The sequence below is a fragment of the Camelus dromedarius genome, chromosome 8, assembly GCF_036321535.1.
Source record: "Camelus dromedarius isolate mCamDro1 chromosome 8, mCamDro1.pat, whole genome shotgun sequence".
In the NCBI taxonomy this organism is placed as follows: Eukaryota; Metazoa; Chordata; class Mammalia; order Artiodactyla; family Camelidae; genus Camelus; species Camelus dromedarius.
The window spans coordinates 38,005,282-38,016,787 of record NC_087443.1 but is presented as its reverse complement, the minus strand read 5'-3'; the positions used below and the strand labels follow the sequence as shown (position 1 = coordinate 38,016,787).

The 11,506-nt window shown below is 40.7% G+C and overlaps 1 pseudogene; it reads right to left on the bottom strand.

Moving 5' to 3' along the window:
• Window positions 1-3,723: 3,723 nt before the first annotated feature.
• On the bottom strand, window positions 3,724-6,552 carry LOC105093868 (serine/arginine repetitive matrix protein 1-like; annotated as a pseudogene).
• Between the last annotated feature and the right edge of the window lie 4,954 nt (window positions 6,553-11,506).

The following is an 11,506-nucleotide window of genomic DNA, read 5'->3' as shown; positions in this document are numbered from 1 at the left end:
AAGAAAGTCTAAGATGATTTCCCAAATCAGACTTTATATTTATCCGAATCTTTCTGATACTTGGAAACAAGGAAGCATGACAGATGTTCACTGTCTATTGAAGAGAAGGATTGCAAATTTTCATGAAAGGGAGTTTTGTTTTGCCTTTCAATCTAGGAAAAGTTGTAGTCTTGATCCACATTTAAAGGATCTTGAATAAGTGACCCAATTCAAATGCCACCTTTACCAGGAAGTCTTCTTTGATTTATCTCCCCTCCCTTTCCAGTTACAATTACTTTTTCTTTGGTACTTAATTTATGGTGGTTTTAAAACATTGATAATATTTTGCCTTTAATATTGTTTATGATTATATTTTTTCATCCCTGTTAAGCAGTGATTTATTCTGTTGTCCTCAGCACCACCTTTGTTCAAAAAGTAACTAACATTTGTTGAGTATTTCTTACTATGTGGCAGGTACAGCCATAGCTTTTAGGTACTTTGTCTCATTTTATCTCCACAATATCCAACTTCTATTCTTTTCATTTTAGAGCTTTTATTTATTCTATTTTTATTGAGATATAATTGACATACCAAATTGAATAAGTTTAAGATATACAACATAATGATTTGATATATTTTGAAATGTTTATAACAGTAAATTTAGTTAACACCCATTACCTCACATAGTTTTTTGAAATTTATCAAATTTATTTTTAAATATATCTATTGTTACAACAGAATATAGCTATTCAATAAAAACTTTTTACAAGTATACTCTATTACCATCTCAAAAGACATTGCCTTTTTTTAAAATACAAAACTCAGGCATAAACATTTGTTTAGCTTAAACTTATGACTTTTAAGATTTTAACTCTAGAAAAAATGCTATGGCCAACTAAAAGTCTATACTGATAAACTACATATATTATCAAATTATAATGCAATATTTGTATACAGTAAACTATATATACAGTTCTTATATGATTGATGTATAATAGTTACTGTCTTGAGAAATATGGTTTAATGAAGGTTCAAACTGAGTAAAAGATCAGTCTCTTAAATACATTTCTTTCCCTGCTAATTAGAGAGAATCCAAGCATTCTGTGAATATTGAGAAAGTCCCACAAGGTGTTTTCTGGGAATTCCAATACATTTTAGATAGAGAAGTTGACCATGAAGTTCACTGCTGTGCTCGTTGGTAAAGTGGTAAAGTTGGGAGGAGCTCTGGTCCAAAGGAGGAGACTGCGCTCCATCCACTGGCCTGAGTGCAGCTCAGCTGGAGATCTGACCGAGTGAGTGAGTGCATCCTGGCAGCTTGGGAGGCCTGAGTGGAGGGAAGGGAACAGCACGGCTTTAACACGAGGGCCCACTCCTGGGAAAGGGACCATCAGGATTTGGTGCTTGGTCCCCTGGCTCGTTTGTAAAAGCCCCTTGTGATGTGCTGATTCTCATGACCTCCTCTGGGAACTTGAGCACTTTCAGCATCTCCACCATCTCTTCTTGAATAGACTGCAGGGATCTCTCTTTCTTCAGTTCTTGAATGAGAAAATTGATTTCCTTCCTTGAACTCAGGTTGACCGTCATCAACCTTCTGTAAGCGTTAGCAAGGCTGGGTTTATTTACTGGCTCCTTCGCTAACCTGGCATTCTTTAAAGTTGTCTCCATCCTGGCATACTTCTGTTTAGCCACATGAAGCTGGTCGATGAGGTGGCACTTCTTTTCGACCTGGGCAGCCAGTCTTTCTGCCAGCTGCTTTTCATATCTTTGATAAAGGTGACTTCTAACAGACTGAGTAAGTCTGCAGGTAAATAAGATACCCACCAATGAGGTGAGGACAGGGAGACTCAACACTGCCTCCCACTGGAAGCTCTGGAACATGAACTGAGAAGACAGGCTATAGGGGAGCAGCGACACCAGGACCGCACTCAGCTCCCTCAGGATCAGCACAAAGCCAAGCTCCATGGAGGACAGCAGCCCCTCCGTGGCACTGACCCACCCAGGGCTCTGCCCAGTTACCATGGAGCCACCAGCCACAAGAAGCCGCAGGGGACACCCCAACATTTCACCTGGAACCCAGCCAGCAACTAACATCCCGAATTGGTCAGTTACCCTGTGTGTGGGGGAGGGGCTGTGTCAGAGGGCAGGGTTGTAACCAAAATGTCATTCTCTCCATTACTGTCCAATGGTAATTTTTCTTACCTCTTTCTTTTTGTGTTTATATCTATATACAGTAAAAAATATAGTGAAATGTATCAATGTTAAGTTATTGATTTCACAAATTTTTCAAATTCCTAACCCTCAACAGTATCCAAAAAGTCAATGTATGAACCATATATTTGAATCATATCCATTAACACAGAATATACACCTCTGTCACATTTCAACTGAAATGCACACTCTGACAACATGCATCCATCAGTTTGATAGTGGCTGAGCTTGATAAAAATGAAATAAATTACACTGTACACTTTGATGTCTGTCTCTTTTGCTCTAAGTAATATTTTTAAAGATACATGTTTTTAATTAGATATGCCATTCATTCTGTTTGTAGGGCTGAATAATTCGTTCTTGTAAGATTATATCACAAATTAATCCATTTTCTTCTTTTTTTTTCAAATAGACTTTTATCTTTCAGAGCAGTTTCAGGTTCACAGCAGAATTGAGCAGACAATACAGACTGTTCACACACAGCCCTCCCCACCCACACATACATACTCCCCTACCCTCAACATCCTTCATCAGTGTGGCATATTTGGTACAATCGATAAACCAACATGGGCACATTATTATCAACCAAAGTTCATAGTTTACATTATGGTTCACTCTTTATGTTGTACATTCTGTGAGCTTTGACAAATGCATAATGACATGTAGCCACTATAGTATCACACAGAATAATTTCATTGCCCTAAAAATCCCTTGTGCTCCATCTATTCCTCCCTCCCTCTTCCCACGATCTTTTTATTGTTTCTGTAGCTGTGCCTTTTCCAGAATGTCATTTGGTTGGAATCGTACAGTTTGTAGCCTTTTCAGACTGGCTTTTTTTTTTTTTTAATTTAGAAATTTATTCTGTTTAATCCACAAGCTTTATATAGCTTTAGTTTAAAAAAATCAAAAATAAAACAGTGAAAACAAGACACTATTTCAAGTCTGGGCCCTTCCAGCCTTCCAAATACAAGAGCTCTGAAAGCTGTGTATACCAGTTGGAAGAACAAGACAAAATTATGAATGGAGCCATGACATTACATTAAACAAAATTTTATATAATTGAAGGATCTTTCCTGGGACTAGTTAATTGCCTTAAACAAAAACCACAACAGAAAAGAATGAAATTCCAGTGTTCCAAATCAAGTTGTTACACATGAATATAACCCACAGCGTCCTGGCAAACAACATGCTTTCATTTTCTGTTTCATCCTAGAGCTCGAATCCTGATACATTTCAGCAGAGACTCCACAGGCAACAGGAAAGATTGTGGCATTAAAATATTCATTTATACTTTTGTGGTAGTTCAACAGTGGTCTTATTTCTGGGCAAGCTTGCAAACCATACAAGGTTGGAAGCATCATAACTTAAGCGGGTGCTAGGACTCAAATGAGAGAAAAAAAAAAAAAGAAAGAAAAGGTAAAAAGAAGGAAGATAGAAAAACCTCTGGGAATAGCCAGGGGCATTTAAAGGAGCTATATGAATGACAACAATATTTAAACCCCCTTTTTTAAAAGGAGATTTTGGGGGGGGACTTAATATAGTTCACGCTAAATGAATTTATGTCAGCTGTCAATGAAAGAATGTCACTAATACACTGTGGGCACCTTTTGCAATGTAAATCCATGCCCTTTTTTTACATGGTGAAGTTCAACGTAGCAATTATTACGACAAATGTTCTAGTCTGAAGCTCAAACACATTTTAGCAATTTTGAAATTGAATTGCATACAAACCAAATAAAATTTACATCATAACAAACATTTCCACCTAGGACTGTGGGGACACTTGAGCCTTCCACATTGATTTCAGGGCCTTTTCCCACAGGTGTTTTTCTAAGCCTTCAAGGTTATCTTCAGCCTCACTTTCAGTCTTCTTCTTGGGCTCCGGCTCTGCCTCCGGTTCCTCCTGTGCCAACGCGGTTGTGGGAGCAGCGGTGGCTGCAGGGGCCACAGCTTTCTCCTTCTTGTGTTTTTTGTACTTCTTGTGCTTCTTATCCTTTTTGTATTTCTTGTCCTTCTTTTTCTTTTCACGTCCTTCTGGGTCTGAATTCCTTGCCGGTGATGGACTTGGTGTTGGGCTTTTAACCTTTTTGACCGGTACCGCTGGTGACCAGTTGGTAGAGGGTGACTGAGACTGGATAGGGGATGGAAGTGCTAGGGGTTTTTAGCTGCTGGCTCAGGAAATCCTGAGTCAGATAGGGAAGATGAGACCCTCCCTACTGACTGAAGGCTTGGTGAGGCAGCTTTTTCTATCTTTTTGGGTTCTGGAGTCCTGCAGACTCTCCTAATGGGCCTAGAACTTGGAGATGGGGACTGCCTTCTTTGGGGTAATGACGATGCTCCTCTTCGAACAGGTGGAGGACTTGAGGAGGTCTGAGGTGCTCGAGGCTGTGGTGAGGGTGAATGGCATTTGTTTGGTTGCGGCGACCGGGCCTGCTGGGTAGACGGGCTTGGGTAAGACCCCTTCCTATGCTTTGAAGACAATGAAGGTGAAAGTCTCTTGGTGACTGGGGAGCTCCTTTGTTTGGGAGATGGCGAGTGGGAGACCCGACGCTTTGGTGGTGGAGACAGTGATGCCCTTCATTGAGGAGGAGAGGGTGAAGCCGTTCTTCTCTTTGGAGGTGGAGAAGGAGAGTATCTCCTCTGCTTTGGAGGAGAGTATCTTCTTGGGGAAGGTGAGCGCCGACGTGGGGGGAGGTGAAGGAGTCCTTCGTTGCGGTGGTGGTGTGGGCGACCTGTGTTGTCAAGGAGGAGGAGCAGGAGAAGGAGAACGTCGCCTTCTGACGGGTGGTGGGGAGGGACTTCTCTGTCTACCACAAGGAGAAGTCTCTTTCTGGCGTTTTTCAGGTGATGGAGAGGCACTCTGGAAAGGGGAATGTCTCCGCTGCCTGCCTACCTCACCGTTCTTCACATGGGACCTTTTGAGTCACTCACCTTCTGAGGAAGAGGGGGAGCCAGAATCAGATGAAGACTGCTGGTTCTGGCATCTGTGCTGCACAGAATCGGCTGCAGCCATTTTGCCACTTTTATCTTCTGATTCAGATAACTCTACTTTTCTAGGCTTGGGTGCTGGTGAAGGGGGCTCTTTTCTCAGTACCTTTATGTTTTGCCACTTTACCTGAAGTTCTCCCTGGAGAAACAGAAACACGACTTTTCCTTGTATGGTTGGACTGCTGGGGTGTTGGGGAATGACAAGCTTTTGGCGGTGGAGCTGCTGGAGGTGATGGCCTATGCCTTCGCCTCGGAGGACTTGCTGAAGGAGATAACCTACGAGTTTTTTGAGGGGGGCTGGATGTCCTTTTTGGAGGCTTTGGCGGTGACCGGGAACACGATGAAGATGAAGATGCGCTACTCCCAGGCAAGGATGCTGATGAATGTTGCCTTTGTCTCACTGGAGACCTACTCCTTCTATGCCTTGGTGGAGGAGGCATTCGTTTTGGTGGAGTTCTTTGAGGAAATTGCCGGCTTCTTGGGCTTGGCCTCCTTCTAGGTGAATGTGATCTTGATCGGAATCTATGGCGCCATCTAGGTCGAGTATGAGAAGGAGAACGAGAACGTGTCCGGGATCTTGACTTGCAACGTGACTGAGATCTTGGCCTGGTCTTCTCCTTTTCCTTTTCTTTTTTGGAATTTTTCTCTGGAGAGGGTTCTTTAGGCTGTGGTACAGATTCAGGCTTGGGAACTTTCAGAATGTCACTAGTAGAAGTGGCCTCTTGTACTGAAGTTTCTTTTACTTTCACTGATGGTTCTGGGAGCTCTGGAGTTTTTTTCCTTTTTCTTTGGAGGAGGGGATAGACTCCAGCTCTTGGTTCTGTGATGAGGAGATCGAGAATGACTGTGCTTTCTCTCTCTCGTGACAGGGGAAGATCGTCTTCTAGGGGAAGGAGATCTGGATTTGTGTCTTCTTGGATTCTGAGACCGCTCCCTTTTTTCTCTGCTGCTTTCTTTCTCTTCTTTATTCTTCTTATCCTTGTCCACATCTTGCTTTTTCATAGATGCCAACTTTTCTTGTTCAATATGTCTCTGCTTTATTTGTTCTTTCTTCAGTTCTAGGAAAGCAGAAGGGATTCCAGTGATGTTTTCTTGTGCGCTTAAGAGCAAGGGCCACAGATCTCCCATAAATTCTCTAGCATTTTTTCCATTCAAAAACCCAGTCAGGTTGATTTGCATCGTTTTGGAGTCTGGATTCTTCACTTCCAGCTGGTTGAATATAAACTCAATCACAACATCACCTTCGAACCCAAGGATTTCTGTTACTCGTTTTGTTATCCAAGGCTTTATAACCTCCAAATTTATTTTGCTCATATCTACCTTTTTTTCTAGGCATTCTGCAAATTTCAGCTGCTTCAGGAGCTTCTATTTGTTGCTGAACCGATTATCCTATTCTGCACTTGTTCAGTGGAAGAATCCCGCTTCCATCTTGCTGCTTTGCTCGGAAATCAGTCCCTATCCTCAGACTGGCTTTTTTCATTTAGTAATATGTCTTTTAAGTTTCTTCCTTGTCTCTCATGGCTTGATAGATCTTTTTTTTTTATTGCACATATATTTTGAAAATTTACCTATATGTACTGTTCATTGTTTCTAAGAACATTTAGAGCTTTAGCTTTTTAAACTTCCATAGTTATCAAAGGAATAAAGGCAACCACAGAATAAGAATTAATTCAGAAAGATACATACACCCTGCTATTAACAGCAATATTATTTGTTATTGCCAAGATAACAAAGCATTCTAAGTTGTGCACATCAATAGTTGAATAGATAATAAAGATGCAGTGTGTGTATGTGTGTATATATTTTATACACACATACACACACACACATAAAATGGAATACAACTCACCCATAAAAAGAAGGATATTTTGCCATTTGCAGCCCTTCATTCACTTTTTTTTTTTTTTACTTCAAAAACCAGAAATTTTTAACTGGCTAAGACAGTTCTATTACATCAAAAACAACAAAATACCTAGAAATAAACTTTACCAAGGAGGTTACCTATACTCCAAAACTGAAATGACACAAAGAAATGGAAAGATTTCTTGTGCTCTTGGATTAGAATAATCAACACTATCAAAATGGCCACACTGCCTAAAGCAATCCACAGATCCAACACAATCCCATTAAAATATTCATGACATTCCTCACAGAACTAGAACAAACAATCCCAAAATTTATAAGGAACCACAAAAGACCCCAAACAGCCAAAGAAATCTTTTGTAGGTGGTCTGTCTTTTTTTTCCCCTTTCTTCTTTTTGTTCTCTTTTCTTATGGTTTGGTGACTAGAGAAGATCCTTTAACATTTTTTGTAAAGCTGGTTTGGTGGTGCTGAAATCTTTTAGCTTTTGTTTATCTGTGAAGCTTTTGATTTCTCCATCAAGTCTGAACGAGAGCCTTGCTGGATAGAGTATTATTGGTTGTAAGTTTCCCCCTTTCATCACTTTATCTATGTTGTGCCACTCCCTTCTGGCCTGTAGAGTTTCTGCTGAAAAATCAACTGATGGCCTTATGGGAGTTCCCTTGTATGTTTTTTGTTGCTTTTCTACTGCTAATTTTAATATTTTCTCCTTATCCTTTGTTTTTGTCAATTTGATGACTGTGTGCCTTGCTGTGTTCCTCTTTGGGTTGATCCTGTGTTGATCCTTACCCAGAAGTGAGATCTAAGCACTAACACCACCTTCTCCTCTAAACAGGTCTCTCTCTCTCTGTCCCATACAGTTCCTGTCTCCCACTTGTCCACCAGAATCTTAGCATTATTAGTTAGGTCCACTCAACACAAGTAAACGATTTTTAAAAATCTCTCTGTCCATAGTGAAGTTCGTTGTCCTAAGGACTCCTCTTGCCTCACAGACATGAAGAAAGTTGAGACGTCCAACAGTGACACTTTCTTCACATACACCAGATCCACGGCCGGCGGTAGGAGACAGCACTGGGCCGCCCCTCTCAGCAGAATCTGATGTGCGATCATGGTGCACTGAAGGACATCCCTGACACTGAGGGCAAGAAGTCCTTCTATACCCAGAGCTTTACATCTTGCGACGTTTGCCAAAGCCTTAGACAGAAACAGAATGGGAACAGCACACCAATGTCTACTTGTCATTCTCTGAATAAACTTTAATAGGAAACTACCTGGTATACAGAGAGCTCTCTGAAAGTGCATCCATCAACGGACCAACAGTAAACAGAAAATTCTGGTGAAAATGGGAGAACTCTTGTTTCACACAACTCCAAAAAATGGGTAACGCCTTCTTTGGTCAGGATTTTGTTTCCACTTTCAAACATTCTTTTACGGATACACAGGTGCCAGGATGGGTGACAGAGCCAGCATCCGTTTCCCTCTGACACTGCAGATTCAAACAGATTCTTTAGCTTTGGTAAAACTGGCTTTGTAACATGTATCTGATTTCCTTCAAGAGTTTCCATAATTAAAATACAGTTTTCCCAAAACTTTAGAACCTCATCTTTTTTCCTCTCAGACCAGCAAAACAGACTTGGGCCTGCTGTAGGTCAGAAAGGTGAGGAAATGCAGACTGCTGCAGTGATTTGTGTCACTTCGAAGAACAACGTTGAGATGAGGTTCCCCAGGTTTTTCGGGCTTTCTGGCAGCGACCTCGCATGTGCTGCCGCTCCTGCGGGCCTCCTGGTCCTCCAGTCGCTGCGGAAGAAAGCGCAGTGTCTCCATGCGCTCCGTGGATGCCTCCCCTGCACAGTGCCCCAAGCAGAGCCTGGGGGTCCCGGCTCTGCGCAAGCAGCGCATCTGCGAGCATCCACTCTTTTGCCCCGTGCACCGCCAAGGCCAGGGCAGGCACCCCCAGAATTTTTTTCTTACAATGAGAACTTTTAAGATCTACTCCTTTAGCAGCTTTCAAATATATAATATAGCATTGTTAACTATAGTCACTATGCTGTACGTTGTATCTCCAGAATGTCTTTATGTTAGAAATAAAGTTTGTGTCTTTGACCCCCTTCACCCACTCACCACCCCCCGCCAATGGCAAATACAAATCTGTTTTCTGTTTCTTTGAGTTCAGATTTTTTTAGATATCACATATAAGTGAGATCATAAAGTATTTGTCTTTCTCTGACTTATTTCACTTAGCAAAATGCTCTCAAGATCTTTCCGTGTTGTTGCCAACGGTAGCATTTCCTTTTTCATAGTTGAATAATATCCAATTGTGCGTGTGTGTGTATATATATGTATACACACGTATATCATATATATAACATGTGTATCATGTATATCACATTGTCTTTATCCATTGTTCCATCGATGGATACTTAGGTTATTTCCATGTCACGGCTATTACATATAATGCTTCAATGAACATGGGGGTGCAGATATCTCTTAGAAATAGTTTTCCTTGAATAATTACCCAGAAATGGAATTGCTGGATCATATGGTAGTTCTATTTTTAACTTTTTGAGAAACTTCTATACTGTTTTTCATAGTGGCTGCACCAATTTACATTCCTATCAGCAATGTGTAAGGGTTCCCTTTTCTTTGCAACCTCACTAACATCTGTTATTTCTTGTCTCTTGGTAATAAACGTCCTAGCTGGTGTGAAGTGATATCTCATTGTTGTTTTGATTTGCATTTCTCTAATGATGAGTGATGTTGCCACAGTACCTCTCCCCACAATACTGTTACTATCGTTGTTTTACTAATAAGCAAACTATGGTTTGAAGAAGCAGAAAATAATACGTGACAGGAAACAACATGCCCCAAATCTCAAATCTGGTAACTGGTAGATTAGAATACATGTTTGATTAGTTACAGATTAATTAATTTTGCTTGTTTTTAAGGACTATGTCCAATTCTAGGTAGCGCTTTCATCAGTTTTTTTTTTTTTTAAACAGAACCTATGGAGTTATTCTGTATGTGTATTAAAAAATTAAGTTTTTCATTCCAGACTGCAATTTGTGGTGCTGAAAGGAAGGGGTTTGGACGAAGTAGTTTAGATAGAGGAGTTTGAATGAGGAAGTCATGATGAAGTAGTCAACCATCCTGTATTGACTTCATAAAGTCTTGTCTTTGGACTGTCCTTTAGGAATCCTTGGAATACATAAATCAGGATTTTTTTTTTCTTAATGGTCAGATGATGCTAAATTATGCCACAGTTAACAAATGACGTAAAGTCTTAGTAGTTACAACAAGAAAGGTTTATTTTGTGTTTGCATTGAATGTCCCTTGTGGGTTGGCTCTGACTCCACTTGATGTTATCATCATCCCTCTACTCAGGCTGACAGAACAGCTTCCATTTGGGTCTTTGACAGGCTGGGGTAGACAGAAACGAGACATGGTAAATATGAGCTAGCTCTCAAAGTTCTTACCTGGAATTGACATGGATCATTTTTGCCCACATTTGACTGGCCAAAGCAAGTCACATTGACACTCCTGAGTTCAACAAGGGGTGGATATACAAACCCCCTACATGACCAAACCTCATGTCTGTAGAGCAAGATACATAGTCCTCTCTCAGGGAGGTAGACATCAGGGGCAGAAACTTATTTTTTTTTTTCATGATAATACAATCTATCATACCTCCCATTGCCTGGGTGTAGCAGGCCTAGGTATTCTTGTTTAAAGGTTTATTTTAAGTGGTGGCAAAGTCATGGCTGTCCTGATTGGGGAGGGCAGGGACTAAAATAAAGGCATGGTAAATAAATTTCACTAAAGAGAATAAAAGAGTGAGCTGAGGTCATCTTTTACTGTTTCTTTCCATGTCTGTCTGTAAACCATCCCAGCCCTCCATGGACATATAATGTACAGGATCTGTACACTGAAGTCCACCAGACCTGGGCTCAATTCCTGACTTTACCACATTCTGACCTGTGAGAACTCAAACAAATCTCTGATCCTATTTTCTCAGATAATCATAACTGCTCAATGACTAGCATTAATTGACATTGTAATACTTTTCCTAGTATCTAATTCCCACATCTCTTATTATAATTTAGCTTATTTCCTTGTGCTCAGTACCAGGGTCATTTTGGTAGCTTTTCACATATTTAGAAAGCATTGTTTTGTCACCCTACCCCTACAACCCCCTCCCCTCAATTCTCAGGTTCTTCAAACCATGGAACCATTAGCCTGTTTTCCTTAATTATTATATTCACTTACCTTCAGATTCTTCATTCTTTGAACAAGTGGTCCAAAGGAATATATAACATACCCAGGAAGATATGAGAAATATTAAGCACAGTGGGGAGATTGTTTTCTTGCTCTGAGGTTGATACGTGTTTACATCAGATTTTGCTAGCCATATTGTGTTGCTGAATTACTATTTTTTGATGTTCCGGTTACTGAAAGTGGGAGGGAGGGGGAGAG